Raw genomic sequence first — 20,411 nt, 5'->3', positions numbered from 1 at the left:
GGCCATGCCAAAAATGTATCTCCATCCTGTGTCAAATGCAAAACTATTTCCCAGTAACATAAATGCTGCTTGGCTCTTACAAAGAATCATCAACGCATCTAAGCAGTCCAGTTTTTCATGGTTTGGGGATACTTCCAGAAGAATGGCCTAAGCAATTAAGATAAGGTGTCTAAAGTAGATAAATTATTAAGTAATATTTTTTATTATTTTTTTTATTAAGTAATCTCTACACCTCATGCGGGGCTCAAACTCACAACCCCAAGCATCACAAGCTCTGCCACCAGGTGCCCCAAGAAGTAAGATTTTTTAAACTGCTTGTATTGTTTAAATTATTGCTAAATGCTTTCTTAACTGATTTGGAGAGAACAGTTCACCTTCTAAGAAAAAAAAAGTGAATATGGCGAGGTAGGTAGGAGACATTCAGCTGGCAAGATCATTGGCCTATTTTATTCCAAAATGAGGTAAGGAGTACTGAGCTAACTTGCAGGTCTTAAAGGAGTATGTCCTAAGGAGTGAGAACAGACACACCAGCAGAAAATCATTCACAAGTAATGGTAGGAAAGACTCACCCCCTGGGATGGTTGTTGATATTTATAAAAGCCAGCGAGGATTATTGACCTGTCTCACCAAAACAGTCATTTCTGTTATTATGACATCAGAATACTACCCCACGTCAGATAACAGAGCAAAGGGCCTGAAGAATGAGGGAGGGAGGCAGGCTGGACAGGAGGCAGAAAAGGGAATGTAGACTAAGCAACTTCCAGTAAGTTTTTTTTAGGAGAGTAAATTTACACATAATATCTCATTCCAGATTGACATCATTGAGAAATACATCTTTCTCTTTGAAGTTGACTGATTAGGAAATATTATAACAGATGCCTACTGTCTGCAGAATACTCCGCTAGAGACTGTAAATAAAGGAAACCGGCGGCGCTTAGCTGGCTCAGTTGGTGGCTCTTGACTTCAGTGTCATAAGTTTGAGCCTCACATTGGGTATAGAGATTACTTAAATATAAAATCTTTTTAAAAAAAATTAAATAAAGGAAACGAGTTTTCTTCTACAAGATGGCCTTTCTTCCTGAAAGGCTGACACAGAGATGGAGTAAGGGACCAAAGAAATCAGACTTCACAGGTTGGAAGGACTGCAGAGTTCTGCTAGGTCAGTCCCACAATGAAGGGGTGAGTTATTTCTTCAGCTTCTGCAGGTGCCCAGACTGCTTGGGCTTTATCCTCTCCGGAACTGGAGGCCGCGCTTCCTGAGGGGTGGAGAGTGGTCCCCTGGTGACAGCTGTTCTCTCTGAGTGGGAGCTGGGTCCTGCACTGGGGACTGAGCCTGAATGGACCTGATCCTTAGGGAAACTTAGCAAGTCTTGCCAACAGTGCTCTCTTGACTGAAAAGGCGATCTCCCCCCAACCCTTGCATTGTTTTGTGTATATTTATTTATTTTTTAAAAATGTTTATTTATTTATTGGGCACCTGGGTGGTTCAGGCAGTTAAGCATCCGATTTGGGCTCTAGTCATGATCCCGTGGTTCATGAGTTCCAACCCTACATCGGGCTCTGTGCTGACAGCTCAGAGCCTGGAGCCTGCTTCAGATTCTGTGTCTCCCTCTGTCTCTGCCCCTCCCCTGCTCAAGCTCTTTTCTTTCTCAAAACTAGATATTAAAATTTTTTAAATAAGTAAATAAATGTTTATTTATTGTTGAGAGAGAGACACACACAGCTTGAATGGGGGAAGGGGCGGAGAGAGAGGGAGACACAGAATCCGAAGCAGGCTCCAGGCTCTGAGCTGTCAGCACAGTGACTGGTAGCATCAGGGTGATGGAGATGTGGGGAGGACAAAAGAGAAAGGACATGTACCAGAATTCCACAATCTACCAGGCTTCCCAGGCTCACTAGCGGCATCTCATTTCATTTTCACAACCATCCTGTGAAGCCTGTGCTGTTGCTCCCATTTTGCAGATAAGGAAATCGAGGCTCAGAGAGGTTAGTATCCTGCCTAAGTTCACTTGCCTAGCTGTCAAGCATTAGGGACTGTTTTGAATGCAGTTCTTTCTGACTCTAAAGCCACTAAATTATACTGTTCCCATGCCCCAAGCAGAACAAATTTGATGTCTAAATGGCCACTTAACTCCAATGAGCTCTACCCAGATTTTTCACATACTTCAAGGAGGAACCTTTATATTTGGTCCGTGACCTCGAGTTTAATTGACCAGAAGACACGAATGATCCCATGTACAAAAAGGGATTCAGGTGTTTACCCGCATGCATTACTACTTATCTCCAAAAAGAACTGAAGGGAATTAGTTGAACAAAGGTATCATCGTGTTTCCGGAACAATTGATGGGGAAGGGATGACTCAAGTGCTTATGGTCTCTGACCTCCTAGGACGGCTCTGATCGTTTCGAAATTTCTTTTGTGAAAGTTAAACATTTTTTTTCCCCCTGAGAGCTTTCATCCATTGGTCTAGACACTGAGGGTTGCGTACGATTCAAATTCCTCTTCCGTGACAATGCCTCCGATTATCAGCTGTGGCTTTCAAGTTCTCCTAGGGTTTACACTGGAAGTGTGGCGTAGAAAGAACTCAGTCAAGGGCTTCTGGTTAAAGACGGCAGATTAACCCTACTCTTCTGTATCTTCTTCCTCCCCAAACCCAACATGTGTGACAGCAATGAATTAGGAATGAATTAAGAAGGGTATGAAGCCACTAGAAAAAGAAAACAGTGGACAAAAAGGTTTTGTCACAGTTTTGGGAATGGGCAAGCAAACAGGAAAGCGGTAAACTCACTGAGCAAGTCAGAGAACACTGTGAGCCAAGGACCGGGAGGGGGAGTTTCTGCAAACTGGAATAGCATCCCCTGGAGACTCCCAGCAGTGTTGAAAGCTGGAGGGAGGCCCATGGCTGAGAATGAGGTGGGGCCAGAGCCCAGGTCCACACACATTGATCCCCAGTTCTCTCCTGCCCTGGGCAAGCAGGGGATGCTCTCGTCCCCCGCCTCCACAGGAGTCCAGAGATTTATTCTCTAGAGAAATTGAACCATTGAGCCTCAACTCTGTGCAGTGAATAAGTGTGCAGATGTAAGTGAACATCTTCTAATGTAGCACGGGATGGGACCCAGCCTCCTCCCTCCCCTACACCTACAACAGCACAGTTTCCTATGCTCACCTGCTCGCATGCGACCAGGAGAGTTGTCTTTGGGAAAAAAATTCTTCTTGGAAAAAATATGGTGAGTTTAGACTATTTGCAAGTATTGTGATTATGGATTTATTTAGATTTGTTATCTTCTTATTTTGTTCATTCTATTTACTCTGCTTCTTCTATGTTGCTTTTCCCCTTCATTCTTTTCTTGGGGGGGGGGGAGGGGGCGCAAGTGAGCAAGGGGCAGAAAGAGACAGAGAGAGAAGCCGCGCTCGCCCGAAGTGGGGTTCATGTTTTACCGGATGCAGGGCTGGTGCTCGCCCAAAGCGAGGGTCAAGCTTACCTGATGTGGGACTCAAACTTATGAACCATGAAATCATGACCTGAGCCGGAGTCAGATGCTTAACAACATCAGATGATTAACAACAGAGCCACCCAGGTGACCTCATTCTTTCCTTCGGAATGGATGGGTGGCTTTGTTGTTCCCGCCTTTCCCTTCCTTCTATTGGTTTGTAAACGGCAACATTCTCTCTCTCTCTCCCCTTCCTCCCTTCATTCCTTTCTTCTGTGGTTACTTTTAAACTTTAACATGAATTCTCTGACTTGATCAGTATCTCTACCCTTCTTCAAAACAACGCAAGTGCTTTCGCTCATATGACTTCTCCTCTCACACTGTTGACCTTTCTGGTCACACTTCATTTGCATACTCCCGCATAAGTTGTGCTGCTTGTTTAGATTTAACCAAATACGGACCATTTTCTTTGCTCACCACTCTTTCTTGGCTCTTATTTCTTCTTTCTGAGTTTAATTCGCTTCTTCTCTTTTTTTATTTTTTTATTTATTTTTTATTTAAAAAAAATTTTTTTTAACGTTTATTTATTTTTGGGACAGAGAGAGACAGAGCATGAACGGGGGAGGGGCAGAGAGAGAGGGAGACACAGAATCGGAAGCAGGCTCCAGGCTCTGAGCCATCAGCCCAGAGCCCAACTCGGGGCTCGAACTCACGGACCGTGAGAGCTGAAGTCGGACGCTTAACCGACTGAGCCACCCAGGCGCCCCTAATTCGCTTCTTCTTGAAGCTCTTCCTTTAAGAGTCTCTCATTTTATTTTATTTTTTAACATTTACTCATTTTTGAGAGAGAGAGAGACAAAGAGACAGAGAGAGAGAGAGAGAGAGAGAGAGAGAGAGAGAGAGTGGGGGAAGGGCAGAGAAAGAAGGAGACACAGAATCCAAAGCAGGCTCCAGGCTCAGAACTGTCAGCATAGAGCCCGATGCAGGGCTCGAACCCACGAACTGTGAGATCAGGACCTGAGTCAGACACTCAACCAAGTGAGCCACCCACGTGCCCCTACATCTTATGTTCTTGAGATTCTAATCCTCCTGCTCTTTTATCTACTGACTTCCTTCCTTCTTGATGTATACTTTAGTGGTTTGTAATTTTTTATTGGGAACTCATCTTTACCAGGGCTTCATATGTGAATGTCCATATGGCCTGGGTTGAGGGCTTATTTCCCCAAAGAGATTTTAGATTTGTTACATGTAGGTGTTCCAGAGATTCACGACTCCAGGACCACTATTTATGTTAATATCTTAGCATTGGCGTTGTGAGTGCATGATGGAAGTAAAAAGTCACACCCGGGTAGGTGTGTGGTTACAAATTCTTAAGGGAAACTTTTTGTTTCCCACCTCCACACCTGCCAACACACATATACATGAAAAGTTTTACATCACTTTATGACAGTGCACGGATTTTTTTTTTTTTGAGTTTATTCTTTTTTTTTTTTTTCCCTAACAGTACACTGTTAGGGAAACAGCTTTTCAAACATCCCACTTTTATGTAGACATCTCAATTCCAATTCTCTACCTCAAATGGGCTGATGCCTTGTCTCATCATGGGCATTAAAACTCGAGTTTTTAGGTCGGGGGGGGGATAAGAATGAGTTATCTCTGTCCCCCTACCTCCACTTGTTTTTGGTCTCCAGTTCCTAATTGCTTTTCTTCTCTCTTACTAGGGCTTTCCTTCCTGTTCTGAAACTTAGATGTTCTCTTTTTTTTTTTTTTTAATTTTTTTTAACATTTATTTATTTTTGAGACAGAGAGAGACAGAGCATGAACGGGGGAGGGTCAGAGAGAGAGGGAGACACAGAATCCGAAGCAGGCTCCAGGCTCCGAGCTGTCAGCACAGAGCCCGACGCGGGGCTCGAACCCACGGACCACGAGATCATGACCTGAGCCGGAGTCGGACGCTTAACCGACTGAGCCACCCAGGCGCCCCTTAGATGTTCTTTCAAAGGATGTTTATAATCCAAAATGTCTGTCTTTTCTGAGAGTTCTAATATTACAGTGTTTACCACTAGCAAAAACTGGTAATCCCCTTCATTTCTCACGTAGAGCCATTCAATCATGTGATGTCTAAAAACTAGCTCACTGCAGCCAAGCCTAGTGAGCCTCATCCTTCTATCTCAAACAGCTTATTAAAACATATCTTCTAAACAAAAACAGCATGCCCCCTCACTACCCACCACACCAGACAAATTATTCTAAATTTAAAAGCGTAACCTATGAGGGGCACCTGGGTGGCTCAGTCAGTTAAATGTCCTACTTCAGCTCGGGTCATGATCTCACCATCTGCAGGTTTGAGCCCAGCATTGGGCTCTGTGCTGACAGCTCAGAGCCTGGAGCCTGCTTTAGGTTCTGTGTCTCCCTCTCTCTGTGCTTCTCCCCCATTCATGCTCTGTCTCTTTCTCAAAAATAAATAAACATTAAAAAAAAATTTTTAAAGTGTAATCATATGAAAATTGCCAGGATATTAAAAAAAAAAAAGTGGAGAGAATTTTCCCTAACCAATTTTAAAACATGCTATAGATCGACTATAATTACATATTATAGTATAAGTAGAAAATGTAGGTAAATCATCGAGGCAAAACATACAGTCAGAAGTCTTTTCTTTGCAAATCCCAATGAATGGTCTCATATGCCCTTTGGCCAGCACCCCCTGAAATCATTGATTTATACCACAAAAAGTTGTCCCAGTTCCTATTAACTGATATATAACTGTTTTGGAACAATGTCTGATTGATTTGATCACTTATTTTTATCCCAATTTTATGCTTTCATGGATTGACTGATGGAAATGCATTCTACTATTGCATTTTTAGGACCCCTTCCTTCAATGAATATTGATTAAAGAGAAAATTCGTAACATGAAATATAAGTGAAACCCACACCAGCTATTTTCTTAAAATTAAAAATGTTACAATTTGACATACATCTAAGAACTTCACAAAACCCTTGACTAAATGTGGGGCACAGGAAGGGTAGTGGTGGGTAAATATGGAAAAGCAACTGAAAGTTTAATTGGCAACCTAAGCATGGAAACACAATTATGACGCAAAATAAACTACAAACTTTTGAGAGAAAATCTGAATCTCTCACGTAGAGAGAAAGGTGAAGGGCATCAGGGAAAGCTTTTCTGAGTAGTTGAATTTGAACTAGTCCTTGAAAAATAAGGACAATCTTTGATTAAGAGGGCAAGCATCGAGGGGTGCCTGGGTGGCTCAGTCGGTTAAGCATCTGACTTCGGCTCAGGTCATGAACTCACTGCTCATGAGTTTGAGCCCCATGTTGGGCTCGGTGCTGATAGCTCAGAGCCTGGAGCCTGCTTCGGATTCTGTCTCCCTCTCTCTGCCCCTCCTCCATTCATGCTAGCTTTCTCTCTCTCTCTCTCTCTCTCTCTCTCTCTCTCTCTCTCTCTCAAATATAAATAAACACTAAAAAAATAAAAAATAAAAGAGGGCAGGCAGTGAGACTGAACAAAGAGCATGAGCCTTGGAGCTATAGGTAAGCATGGTTTGGAGAGATATTAAAGATAGTACAGCGAGCCTGGGGCGAGGGCACAATTAGAAGAAGGACACCTGTGAGGGTGGTTTGAAGCCAGATCAAGCGGGATTAGCACGGTTCAACAGAAAGAGCTGAACTTTGGAGTCAGACAAACTTAAGACCTGCCTGGTGCTGCCATTCAGCTGCCATCCAACCTTGAGAAATTTTCTCAGATCTTTTTTCTTCCACTTCTTCATCTGCAAAATGGAGATGATAATGTTCATCCTACAGATTGTTCCAGGAATTAAATGGGATAATGCATATAAAAGACATGCTACTATTCTTTGAACAGAGGTGTGAACTCTGCTGTCAGTACGAAGTGTGGGAGAAGTGCGAGGTTAGAAGTAGAGAGATCAGCCATGTTAAGACTTTTTCTTCTCTCCAGCTTCATGAAAATTTAATTTACATAAAGCAGTGTGTAAGTGTAAGGTGTACAACATAGCGATTTGATATTACGTACATATTCCAAAATGGTTACCACCACAAACACATCCATCACATCCCCTACATTTTTTGTGTTGAGGAGCTTTTAAAATCTGCTCTCTTAGCAACTTTCAGATATAAAATAGAATACTGTTAAGTATAGTCACCCTACTGGATATTACATCTCCAGAACTTATTTGTCTTATAACTGTGAGTTTGTACCTTTTGACCACCTTCACTCATTTCCCTTGCCTCCTATCCTTCACCTGTGGCAACCACCAATCTATTCTGTTTGAGTTTGGGTTTTTTGGATCCCTCATATAAGTGACATCATATGGTATTTGTCTTTCTTTGTCTGACTTACTTCACTTAGCATAATGTCCTCAAGGTCCATCCGTGTTGTTGCAAATGGCAAGATTTCCTTCTTTTTTATGGCTGAATAATATTCCATTATATATATATACACCAAGTTTTTTTCCTACCTACCTTCCTTCCTTCCTTTCTTCCTTTCTGCTTTCCTTCCTCCCTTTCTCTTTCTTTCTCTTTCTTCTCATTTTCTTTATCCATTAATCCATTGATTGGCACATAGGGAGAGAGAGAGAGAGAATAGGAACATGAGCTGGGGAGGGGCAGAGAGAGAAGGAGACAGAGAAACCTAAGCAGGCTCCATGCCATCAGTAGCAGAGTCCAATGTGGGGCTCAAACCCACAAACTGCAAGATTGTGACCTGAGCCAAAACCAAAAGCCAGATGCTCAACCGAATGAGCCACCCAGGAGCCTCTGGTAGTTGTATGTTTAATTTTTTGAAGAAATTCTATACTATTTTTCATGTTGGTGGTACCAATTTACATTCCCACCAATAATAGCACACCAGGGTTCCCGTTTCTCCACATCCTTGCCAGTAGTTGTTAGTTCTTGTTGTTGTTGTTGTTTGTTTGTTTGATAATAGCCATTTTAACAGATATCTCATTGTGGTTTTAGTTTGAATTTCCCTGATTATTAGTGATGTTGAGCACCTTTTCATGAACCTGTGGGCCTTTTGAATATTTTCTTTTTTTTTTTAATTTTTTTTTTTTTAACGTTTATTTATTTTTGAGACAGAGAGAGACAGAGCATGAACGGGGGAGGGTCAGAGAGAGGGAGACACAGAATCCGAAACAGGCTCCAGGCTCTGAGCTGTCAGCACAGAGCCCGACGTGGGGCTCGAACTCATGGACCACAAGATCATTACCTGAGCTGAAGTCGGCCGCTTAACCGACTGAGCCACCCAGGCGCCCCTGAATATTTTCTTTGAAAAATGGTCTACTTAGGTCCTTGGTCCATTTTTTATTCAGATGGTTGTTTTTTGTTTGTTTTGTTTGTTTGTTTTGAGGGTTTTTTTTGTTTTGTTTTGTTTTGTTTTGTTTTGTTATTGAGTTGTATGAATTCCTCGTATATTTTGGATATTAACTCCTTACCAGATAGGTGGTTTGCAAATATTTCCTTCCATTCTATTTCATTATGTTGATCATCTCTTTTGCTCTACAGAAGCTTTTTAATTTGATGTATTCCCACTTGTTTATTTTTGCTTTTGTTGCCTATGATTTGGGTGCTTCCTGGTCTGTAAGAGGAGACCCAGTCCCCCATGCGTTGGGGTAAGGCATTAGCAAAACCAGTAGAAGCTAAGATAGCCTGAGGGAGAATTCGACACTGCCTAGGCTGCTGCTCTGCTTCTCCATTGGCACCCTCCCCGTCTTGCTTTGGTAGGTCAGAGGTAATAGGTAGGTGGGCTCCAGGCTCCAGAAAGCACGCATCTGGTCCTTCTTGTGGGGTCCTGAAAGACCCCCCGAATGATGCAGAAGAAAGCCTGGAGTTAAGAGTCACTGTGACTGCCCGGGTTCACCCTGTATGGGAACAGTACCGAGTGCCAGGGCAGGGGCTGTGTGGCGGGCAGCCCAGATCTGGGAGCAGAAAGGCTGAGTCTCAAAAGTACCAGTGCAAGGCCAGCGGGGAAACCTGGTCAGCAGAGGCAGTTTGCCAAGCTTCTTGGGAGAAAACTGTCCTGCAGTAAGTTTCTTGGGGGACTAACCATTACTGACATCAGTGGTGGATAAAGCCGGGAAGGAGGTCTGTGTCCAAAAATTAGGTGGGAGAAGTTACTTCTCAACCAGGGGTCAGCAGAAGGCAACAGAGAATGATAAATTACAGGCACCTACCCTGGCAGACAAGACGCATCTTGAGGAGCCCCATCCTGGGAGCCAAGGGGCTCAGGGGACAGACCAAAGAGGGGTGGAAAGAGCCCTGGTGCTGAGTTTGAGCTGACTGAAGAGTAATTTTAAACAGGAAGAAGCTATCCAAATATCCTTTCCTACATATCTGTACCATTTCTTGTTAGCTTATTTTTAATATTTGTTAACCTGTTTTCCCTTTTAAACTGTTCTTTTAGGGGCTTCTGGGTGGCTCAGTCAGTTGAGCATCCAACTCTTGATTTTGGCTCAGGTCATGATCTCATGGTTTGTGAGTTTGAGCCCCACATTAGGCTCTGCATTGACAGCAGAGAGCCTGCTTAGGATTTTCTCTCTCTCTCTCTCTCTGCCCTTCCCCCACTCACACGCTCACTCTCTCTCAAAATAAATAAATAAACTTAAAAAATAAGTCTGTTTTATGGTTTGCCTCTCTCTCTTTTTTCTTCCCTCTATGGTCATCTGTTTTGTTTCTTAAGTTCTACATATGAGTGAAATCATATGGTATTTCTCTTTCTCTGACTTATTTCACTTAGCATAATACTCTCTAACTCTATCCACGTTGTTGCAAATGGCAAGATCTTTTTGGTATGGCTAATATTCTATGGTATACATACACCACACCTTCTTTATCCATTCATCATTCAGTGGTCTTTTAGGCTCTTTCCATAATTTGGCTATTATTGATTAGGCCCCTCTAAACATCAGGGTGCATGTATCCCTTCAAATTCGTATTTTTGTATCCTTTGGGTAAATACCTAGTAATGCAATTGCTGGATCGTAGGGCAGTTCTATTTTTAACTTTTTGAGGAAACTCCATATTGTTTTCTAGGGTGGCTGCACCAGTTTGCATTCCCACCAACAGTGTAAAAGGGTTCATCTTTCTCCAAATCCTCGCCAACATCTGTTGTTTCCTGCGTTAAGTTTAGCCATTCTGACAGGTGTGATATATCTCACTGTACTTTGGGTTTGCATTTCCCTGATGATGAGTGACATTGAACATCATTTCATGTGTCTGTTAGCCACCTGTAGGTCTTCTTTGGAAAAATATCTATTCATGTCTTCTATTTATTTATTTATTGTTGTTGTTGTTGTTTTGAGAAAAAGAGAGAGAGAGCAAACTAGGGAGGGGCAAAGGAAGAGAGAGGGAAAGAATCCCAAGCAGGCCCCATGCTCTGTGCAGAGCTTGATGTGGGGCCTGACCCACAGGGTCATGAGATCATGACCTGAGCCAAAGTCAAGAACCACATGCTGAACCGACTGAGCCACCCAGGTGCCTCTTCTGCCGATTTTTTCACTGGATTATTTGTTTTTCTGGGTGTTGAGTTTTAATAAGTTCTTCACATATTTTGGTTGTTAACCCTTTTTCAGATATGCCATTTCAAATATCTTCTCCCATTCTGTAAGCTGCCTTTTAGTTTTGTTTCCTTTGTTGTGCGGGAATATTTTGTGTTGCTGACGTCCCAGTAGTTTAGTTTTACATTTGTTTCCCTTGTCTCCAGAGATGCATCTAGTAAGATGTTCCAGCTGGGGTCAAAGAGGTTTCTGCCTGTGTTCTGTTTTGATGGTTTCCTGTCTCACATTTACATCTTTCATCTATTTTGAATTTATTTTTGTGTTTGGTGTAAGAAAGTGGTCCAGTTTCATTCTCTTGCATGCTGCTGTCCAGTTTTTCCAGCACCATTTGTTGAAGAGACTCTCTTTTTTCCACTGGATGTTTTTTCCTGCTTCAGTATTCTTCCTCGAAGAAGAGTTGGTCATATAGTTGTGGGTCCATTTCTGGGTTTTCTATTCTGTTCCATTAATCTGTTTTTTTTAATGTTTATTTATTTTTAATTATTTTTAATGTTTACTTATATTGGGGGGGGGAGGGGCACAGAAAGAGAGAAAGAGAGACACGGAATCTGAAGCAGGCTCCAGGCTCTGAGCTGTCAGCACAGAGCCCAATGTAGGGCTCAGACTCATGAACTGCGAGATCATGACCTGAGCCAAAATCAGATACTTAACTGACTGAGCCACCCAGTGCCCGTAATGTTTATTTATTTTTGAGAGAGCATGAGCACAAGCAGGGAAGGGGCAGAGAGAGATGCGGATGGGGGTGTGTGTGGGGGGGGAAGGGGGAGATACAGAATCTGAAGCAGGCTCCAGGCTCCAAGTTGTTAGCACAGAGCTCAACATGGGGCTTGAATCCACGAACAATGAGATCATGACCTAAGCTGAAGTTGGATGCTTAACCAACTGAGCCACCAGGTGCCCCTTCGTGTCTATTTTTTGTGCTAGTACTATATTGTCTTGATGATTACAGCTTTGTAATACAGCCTGAAGTCCAGAATTGTGATGCCTCCAGCTTTGCTTTTCTTTTTCAAGATTGCTTTGGCTAATGGGGTTTTTGTGGTTCCACACAAATGTTAGGACTGTTTGCTCCAGTTCTGTGAAAAATGCTGGTAGTATTTTGACAGGGATTGCATTAAATGTGTAGCTTGGTTTGGGTAGTACAGACAATTTAACAATATTTGTTCTTATACTCCATGAGCATGGGATGTCTTTCAATTTCTTTGTGTAATAGTCAATTTCTTTCACAAGTGTTTTATAGTTTTCAAAGTACAGATCTTTTACCTCTTGGGTTAGGTTTATTCCTAGGTATCTTTTGGTTTTTGGTGCAATTATAAATAGGATTGATTGCTTTATTTCTGCTACTTCATTATTGGTGTACTAAAATACAACAGATTTCTGTACATGATTTTATAGTCTGCAACCTTACTGAATTCAGATATCAGTTCTAACAATTTTTTGGTGCGGTCTTTCAGATTTTCCACATGGAGTATCATGTTATGTGTAAATTGTGAAAGTTTGACTTTTTCCTTGCTGATTTGGATGTCTTTTATTTCTTTCTGTTGTCTGATTGCTGAGGCTAGGACTTCCAGTAGTATGTTAAATAACAGTGGTGAGAGTGGGCATCCCTGTTTTGTTCTTGACCATAGAGTAAAAGTTCTGTTTTCCCCATTGAGGATGATATTATCTGTGGGTCTTTCCTATAGGGTCTTTATTATGTTGAGATATGTTCCCTCTAAACCTACTCTGTTGAGGATTTTTTATCAAGAATGGATGCTGTAGTTTGTCAAATGCTTTTTCTGCAAATATTGAGAGCATCATATGGTTCTTATCCTTTCTTTTATTAATGCAGTGTATCACGTTGATTGATTTGCAAATTTGAGCCATTCTTGCAACTCAGGAATAAATTCCAATTGATCATGGTGAACGATTCTTTTAAGGTACTGTTGGATTCAATTTACTAATATTTTGTTGAGAATTTTTGCATCCATGTTCATCAGGGATACTGGCTTTTAGTTCTCTATTTTAGTAGAGTCTTTGTCTAGTTTTGGAATCAGGGTAATCCTGGCCTTGTAGAATGAATTTGAAAGGTTTCATTCCACTTCTGTTTTTTGGAATAGTTTCAGGAGTATAGGTATTAACTCTTCTTTAAATGTTTGGTAGAATTCCCCTGTGAAGCCATCTGGCCCTGGACTTTTTTTTGTTGGGAGATTTTTGATTACTGATTCAATTTCCTTGCTGGTTATCAGTCTGTTCAAGTTTTCTATTTCTTCCTGTTTCAGTTTTGGTACTTTGTATGTTTATCCATTTCTTCTGGTTTGCACAATTTATTGGCATACAATTTTTTATAATATTCTCTTTTTTTAAGTTTATCTATTTGAGAGAGAGAGAGAGAGAGAGAGAGTGAGTGAGTGGAGGAGAGGCATAGAGAGGAAGAGAGAATCACAAGCAGGCTCCACACTGGCAGCATAGAGACCAATGCAGGGCGTGAACCCACGAACTGTGAGATCACAACTTGAGGTGAAACCAAGAGTCAGCTGCTTAACCGACTGAGCCACCCAGGTGCCCCTCATAATATTCTCTTATAATTGTATTTCTGTGGTGTTTTCTCTCTCTCATTTGTGATTTTATTTATTTGGGTTCTTTCTCTTTTTGATAAGTCTAGCTAGGGGGTTATTGATTATATTAACTTCTTCAAAGAACCAGCTCCTGATTTCAGGATTGATCTGTTCTACTGGGGTTTTTTTGTTCCTGTATCATTTATTTATGCTCTAATCTTTATTATTTCCTTTATTCTGCCGGCTTTAGGCTTTCTTTGTTGTTCTTTTTCTAGCTCCTTTAGGTGTAAAGTTAGGTTGCATATTTGAAATTTTTCTTGCTTTTTGAGGTAGACCTGTATTGCTACATACTTTCTTCTTATGACTGCTTTTGCTGCATCCCAAAGGTTTTGGACCATTGTGCTTTCATTTTCATTTGTTTCTATGTATTTTTTTAAATTTCTTCTTTAATTTCCTCATTGGCCCATTCACTCTTTAGTAGGATTTTCTTTATTTTCTTTCTTGTATTTGTGGTCTTTCCAAATTGTTTCTTGTGATTGACTTCAAGTTTCATAGTGTTGTGGCCAGAAAATATGCATAGTATGATCTGACTCTTTTTGTACTTGTTGAGGCCTGATTTGTGACCTAGTACGTGATCTGTTCTGGAGAATGTCCCATGTGCACTCAAAAAGAATGTGTATCCTGCTGCTTTAAGATAGGATGTTCTGAATATACCTGTTAAGTCCATGTGGTCCACTGTGTCATTCAAAACCACTGTTTCCTTTTGATTTTCTGCTTATATGATCTGTCCATTGACATAAATGGGTGTTAAAGTCCCCCTACTATCATTGTTATCATTAATGAGTTCCTTTATGTTTGTTATTAATTGCTTTATATATTTGAGTTCTTTCAAGTTGGGGACATAAATATTTACAATTGTTAGCTCTTCTTGTTGGATAGACCCCTTTATTATGATATAGTGTCCATCTTCATCTTGTTACAGTCTTTGGCTTAAAATCTAGTTTGTCTGATATAAGTATGGCTACTCCAGCTTTCTTTTGATTTCCAGTTGCATGGAAAATGTTTCTTCATCCCCTCATTTTCAATCTGCAGGTGTCTTGAGGTCTAAAATGAGACTTTGGTAAGCAGCATATAGATGGGTCTTGTTTTTTTCATCTATTCTGACACCCTCTGTCTTTTGATTGGAGCATTTAGTCCATTTACATTCAGACTAGTTAATGATACATATGAATTTAGTGCCATTTTATTACTTGTTTTATCATTGTTTCTGGAGATTTTGTCCATTCCTTTCTAGTCTTTGTTGCTTTTGGTCTTTCTTTCCCACTCAAAGAGTCCCCTTTAATATTTCTTGCAGGGCTGGTTTAGTGGTCAAAACTCCTTTAGGTTTTGTTTGTCTGGGAAACTCTTTATCTCTTCTTCTATTCTAGCCTTGCTGGACAGAGTATTCTTGGCTGCCTTTTTTTCCCATTCAGCATACTGAACATATCATGCTGCTCCCTTCTGGTTTGCCGAGTTTCTGTGGACAGATCATTGCTAACCTTATTTGTCTTCCCTTGTAAGTTGTCTTGCTGTTTTTAGGATTTTTTCTTTAACTTTAGATTTTGCAAGTGTAACTATAATATGTCTTGGTGTTGGCCTGCTTTTGTTAATTTTGTTGGGAGTTCTGTGTGCCTCCTGTATTTAACTGTTTCCTTCCCCAGATTAGAGAAGTTCTCAGCTATAATTTCCTCAAATAAACCTTCTGTCCCCTTTTCTCTCTTCTTCTTCTTCTTCTGGCACTCCTATGATACAAATTTTATTACATTTCATGGAGTCACTGTGTTCCCTGAGTCTACTTTCTTGATCCAAGATTTTTCTTCCCCTCTTTTGCTCAGTTTCACAGTTTTCCATACTTGTATCTTCTATATGACTTATTTATTCCTCTGCTTCTTCCATCCTTGTGGTCATTACACCCAGTTATTTTTGAATCTCGGTGATTGCATTTTTCATTTTGGCCTGATTAAGTTCTTTTATCTCTGCAGTAAGGATATCCCTGATGTCCTCTATGCTTTTCTCAAACCCAGCAAATATCCTTATGATTGTTGCTTTAAACAATGGATCAGAAAAATTAAAAAAATAATAAATTCTGGATTAGGCATATTACTTATATCCGTTTCAATTAGATCACTGGCCATGACCTTTTCTTGTTCTTTCTTTAGGGATGAATTGGCATTTTGTCTAGGTCTCTATCTTCTTTTCTGTGTTAGGAAAGCCTGTTATGTTTCTGGCTCCCAAGAATAATGGCTGTATGAAGGAGAGGTCATATAATGTCCAGGGCTTGGTGCTTCAAGAAGTGTCTCTGGTGTATGCTGCATGCACTCTGATGCTGTGTTATGGCTGCTCTGTTTCTCAGGTTATTCCTCTGTAGGGTTTCTCCTTGCCTACAGTAGGGATTGTCTGGATCTTGGCCAGAGTGTGGCAAGTTTTTAATAGGTTTGCTCTAGTCTGCTTAAGAGACCTGATGCTATCTCCATTAGAGCTGAAGATTTGGAGAACTCTGGTCAGTAGGCATGGTGCAAGCTGGTGTTTGTACTGGTCTTTTGGGGGAGGGGCCTGCTACGCTGATTCTCAGACACACTTCCTGGAGAAAAGCAGTTATCAGCAGAGTGCAGGGGGGGGCGGAGCTTGGTGTAAGCAGGTTAGGCAGCCAGTGCTGGTGCTGTGCTGTTTACTGAATTCGGTTCAGGCTGAGGGGCAGGAGATGGAAATGGCACCAGCCAGCTCCATTGTCCTTGGAGAGCAGAGTTTGTGCTTGCTGCTATCAGGGCAGACCTCCTGGAGGAGCGAATAATTTCCCCTCGTGCATCCTCGGTGTTTTTGATTGCTGTTTTCACAATGTCTGTATCTGGGTTGCTTGCCTGTTTGGAGCAGCACAGTGCACTTTGGGCTCTATCCCAGCCAGACTGGCTGAGTTTTAAAACTCCAAACTTTAGGGACCCGGTGTGGTGGGGACCTGCACTGATCTTCTGGGGAGGGTCTTGCTTCACTGGGATTGATGCACGTTTGACCCAGAAAGGTGGTTGCACCAGCATGCAGGAGCATGGGGTTTAGAGCAAACTGCACTAAAGAACCGGTGTCCAGGTTAGCCTCCCTCAGCAGGTGTCTCTGTGCCTGTGTTGAGGGGCGGGGGAGGGAAATGTTGCCTGCCGGCTCCTTTGTCACCGGAGAGGCAATGCCACCTCTCTCAGATGTGCTCCAAGAAGATCCAGCAGTCTCTCTCAGTGAGTCTCAGACAAACCTCAGGTCACGCAGTCTGCCCCTGGTCTACCTGCTCACCTCCTGTACTGGAGCACTGCAGCACACTGTGGACCTCCAAAACTCTGGTCGTTGAGCCCCGCTGGTTGCAAAAGCTCATGAAAATCAGCTGCTCTCATTTTCCCAATGGCTTTGGGGAAGTGTTTTCCTTGTGTGATCCCGTGTGCTCCTCTCTCTGCCTCTCACCTGTGTCTGCAGCCAGGGCTCCCTCCCCTCCACAGCACCCACTGTTTCTCCCCCAAATGTCTCCGCACCTCCTACCTTTGATGATGTGGCCTCTTCTCTCCCTCTAGTGCAGTTTGTTCTGTCAGTCCTCAGATCGATTTCTTGGGTGTTCGGAATGACTTGACTTATCTAGCTGTGTTCAGGGGATGAGGCAAGCCTAGGGTCCTCCTACTATTCTGCAATCTTAGCTCCTCCCCCCAAATCCCTTCACTTTACATTTCTTTTTCTAGTTATCCTGTTTTGGATTTTAGAGGGGCACCTGGCTGGCTTAGTCGGTTGACAGTCTTGTTCCTTAAAAAAAAATTTTTTTTAATGTTTATTTTTGAGAGACAGAGAAAGTGAGACAGTGTGAGCGGGGGAGGGGCAGAGAGAGAGAGAGAGAGAGAGAGAGAGAGGGAGACAGAATCCGAAGCAGGCTCCAGGCTCTGAGCTATCAGCACAGAGCCCAACCCAAGGCTCAAACCCACAAACAGTGAGATCCTGACCTGAACCACCCAGGCGCTCCGAGTCTGACTTTTGATTTTGGCTCAGGTCATGATCTCACAGTTTCCTGAGGTTGAGCTCTGAGTTGAGCTCTGTGCTGACAGAACGGAGCCTGCCTGAGATTCTCCCCCTCTCTGCCCCTCCCCCACTTGCATGCCATCTCTCTCAAAGTAAACTTAGAAAAAATTTTAAAGTTTCATTTTATAAGCTTCAAGAGCTTTGAACCCCTTTCGCTTACTTCCAAACACTTGGGTGTGTATCACGTTTTAATAATAAAATAATCCTACCATTGTCAGTATCTTCAGAAAATAAACCCTATAAACCCTTCTTTTGTTGGCAGTTTTATTTCAAAAGCTAATCATTACAATTACTTGCCTTAATAAGTAAAAAATATGCTTGAATTTCCTAAGACTCATTTCCTATGTTGAGCAAAACCATCAAATCTATTCATGTGCTTGTGCCTTTAAGAAGCAAATCTGAAAAGAATCAAATGTGAAAACATAACTATAAATAGAAACATAATTAATAGTTTGGGATCATTTGCCTCCCCCAGGAATATTGGTGCAGTTTGATTACTGGCCATAACTCACACATTCAAATAATCATAGTATTTTCACTTTTTTATTAATATGTGTTTTATTCCATGAAAATGTGGCTTTCCTTTTGACTCTATTGCTTATGTAAATAAGAGTTAATTCCTATATTCGGTCATAAGTTCTAGTTAGCTTTGCTTTGGCCCATGGCCTCAGCTATGTAACTCCTAACTAGCAATGGAAGTTTAAAAATATGTCTACAAATTCTTAGACATTCCTCTTTTCAAAAGGAAGAGCCTAATTTCCTTCCCTTCAGTGGGGGCTGGTCTCATGACTCACTTTAATGTACAAAGAGTGGTGGGAGTGACACAGTGTGACTTGTGAGTCTAGGTCACAAAAGGCAATGTGGCTTCTATTTGTCCCCCAGGACCACTCACTGGGGATGCCAGCCACCGTATCATGAGGTCAAGCAGCATGAAGGGGTCTATACGGTGAGGGAGCGCCAGCTGTGTAAGTCACCCTAGAAGTGTGTCCTCCAGGCCCAAGTGTGCCCTTCAGGTGACTACAGCTGTGCCACTGTGACTACCACCTCTGAGCCACTGTGGCCAGAACGACCTAGAAATGCCACTCCTGAATTCTGGACCCACAGAAATCACGTGAGATGTTTATTATTGTTTTCAGCCACTGAATTTAAGAGTACTTCAATTTACAGCAACAGGTAACTAATACTCTAGCTTTCTCACAAATATGTACCTTTATATATAAAATGGCAAGGGGAAAATGTGGGAAATTGGCATCCATATCATCAAGACAGTCTTGAATGCAAGTGGTACTGGGGTTAGACCTTACAGCCTCATTCTTGGTAAAATGCTCCTTTCATAGCAGTTGCTATGGCTAGCATTTAACTCTAGTGTTTTTAAATAGCTTGGCTCATTTGTGGTTGACCATACACTAGGTACAAATTATGCTGATTCAGGCAAGAGTGACTAACCAATTACATGAAGGCCTGGCTTTTGGCTCAGATGTTTAGTCAAAGAAAAACATATCTACTCTTCCAGGCTGTACCCAAAAACCCATTCTAGGCTAAGTAAAGACATAACTAAAACAAAGAAATCTAAGAGCATCTTGGTATGGTTTGGTTCAGGCAGATATTTAGGAAAGGAAGGCCCCAAATAATGGTTTGAAGTTGTTATAAGCACCCATGTGTTCCAGTTTTAAAATCTAGTTACAGGTGTTTTTGGTTATGTGAAAGGGTCAAGTTGGTTTATGCTATCTAAAACCAAACTGGAACTTTGTTTTCCCTCTCCAAGTCGATTTTCTTCCAGAGACTCCAATTTCAAAACTTACCTCTTTCTTTGTAGAACATTCACTGTTCTATTCATCAGCCTCTGAGTGTCTTCGTGATGAGGGTCCCATAGGGATTTGAGAATTCCTTTCTCAGGGACAATCCGGCGCTGAGAAAACCTACAGTTAGCTTCAAGGTGCTGGTCATTGCCAACTGGGCTCAGATTACGGTGACTGGGGCACCCAAAGCATCTTCCGGAGTCACAGTCTTCTAAGAACTGTGTGCAATGACCCAGGTACCTAGTGAGCATCATAGAGGGGAAACAGAACTTTTTCCAAGAGTACACAGAGGTCAGTGTGTGTCCCAGCACATCTGAAAGATAAAGACTAAGTTTTATTTCAAATCAACTCACTGTATCTAGGGGGAAAAATGACCGTTAAGTGGCACTCAAATCTACAATGATATTTCCCCTTACCTCAGGGGATTAGAAACAAGTGACAAGCAGGTTAAATTTCTGAATTTTGAATTTTGTTTTCATTCCAGTTCATACTGTCTTAAAGGGCAGAAGTTGCCTGCTGGCATGGCCTTCTCGTGGAGCCTTCCACAGTCCAGGCTCCCCACTAGTGAGATGCTCCAGTAGCCCCAAGCTGTCTGCCGGGGCACTGCTGGGCATTAGAAGGCACTGCTTTCCCTCCAGGCTGGAGTACCTGAGTATTACAGGCTGACTTGTTATTTTTCAACGTAGGAGGTACGCCCAATATTATGCAAAGAAACTTGTGCTCATGTTACTGAAATAAGCAAGCTCAAGGGTGAACGCAAAAATTCTCTACATCACTGTGCCCTGGTGGCATATTTTTCTATTTTTAGCTCTTTTCATTCAGAAAAGCCAGCAAGAACTCTTATTCAATCACATCTTCTTTCGGGACTTCTTGATGATATACCAGAGAACTTTATTTTTTAAAAATAAAGATTAATCATGTCAATAGTTGTCTTTCCCCCACCCCAAACTGTTCTAAAGCTTAAATATTGTAGGAGTA

General features: G+C 41.9%; 1 long non-coding RNA gene across 1 annotated transcript; it reads left to right on the top strand.

Moving 5' to 3' along the window:
- Nucleotides 1-286: 286 nt before the first annotated feature.
- LOC109249590 (uncharacterized) lies at nucleotides 287-20,411 on the top strand. The gene is made up of 3 exons (XR_002072648.2): nucleotides 287-763; nucleotides 18,517-18,807; nucleotides 19,918-20,411. It is a non-coding gene; the product is annotated as an uncharacterized LOC109249590 (long non-coding RNA).

This window comes from Panthera pardus, unplaced genomic scaffold, assembly GCF_024362965.1.
Source record: "Panthera pardus isolate Hobbes unplaced genomic scaffold, ASM2436296v1 HiC_scaffold_17, whole genome shotgun sequence".
NCBI lineage: Eukaryota > Metazoa > Chordata > Mammalia > Carnivora > Felidae > Panthera > Panthera pardus.
Note: the sequence above shows the minus strand (reverse complement) of the source record. Positions and strands in the feature narration are given on the sequence as shown.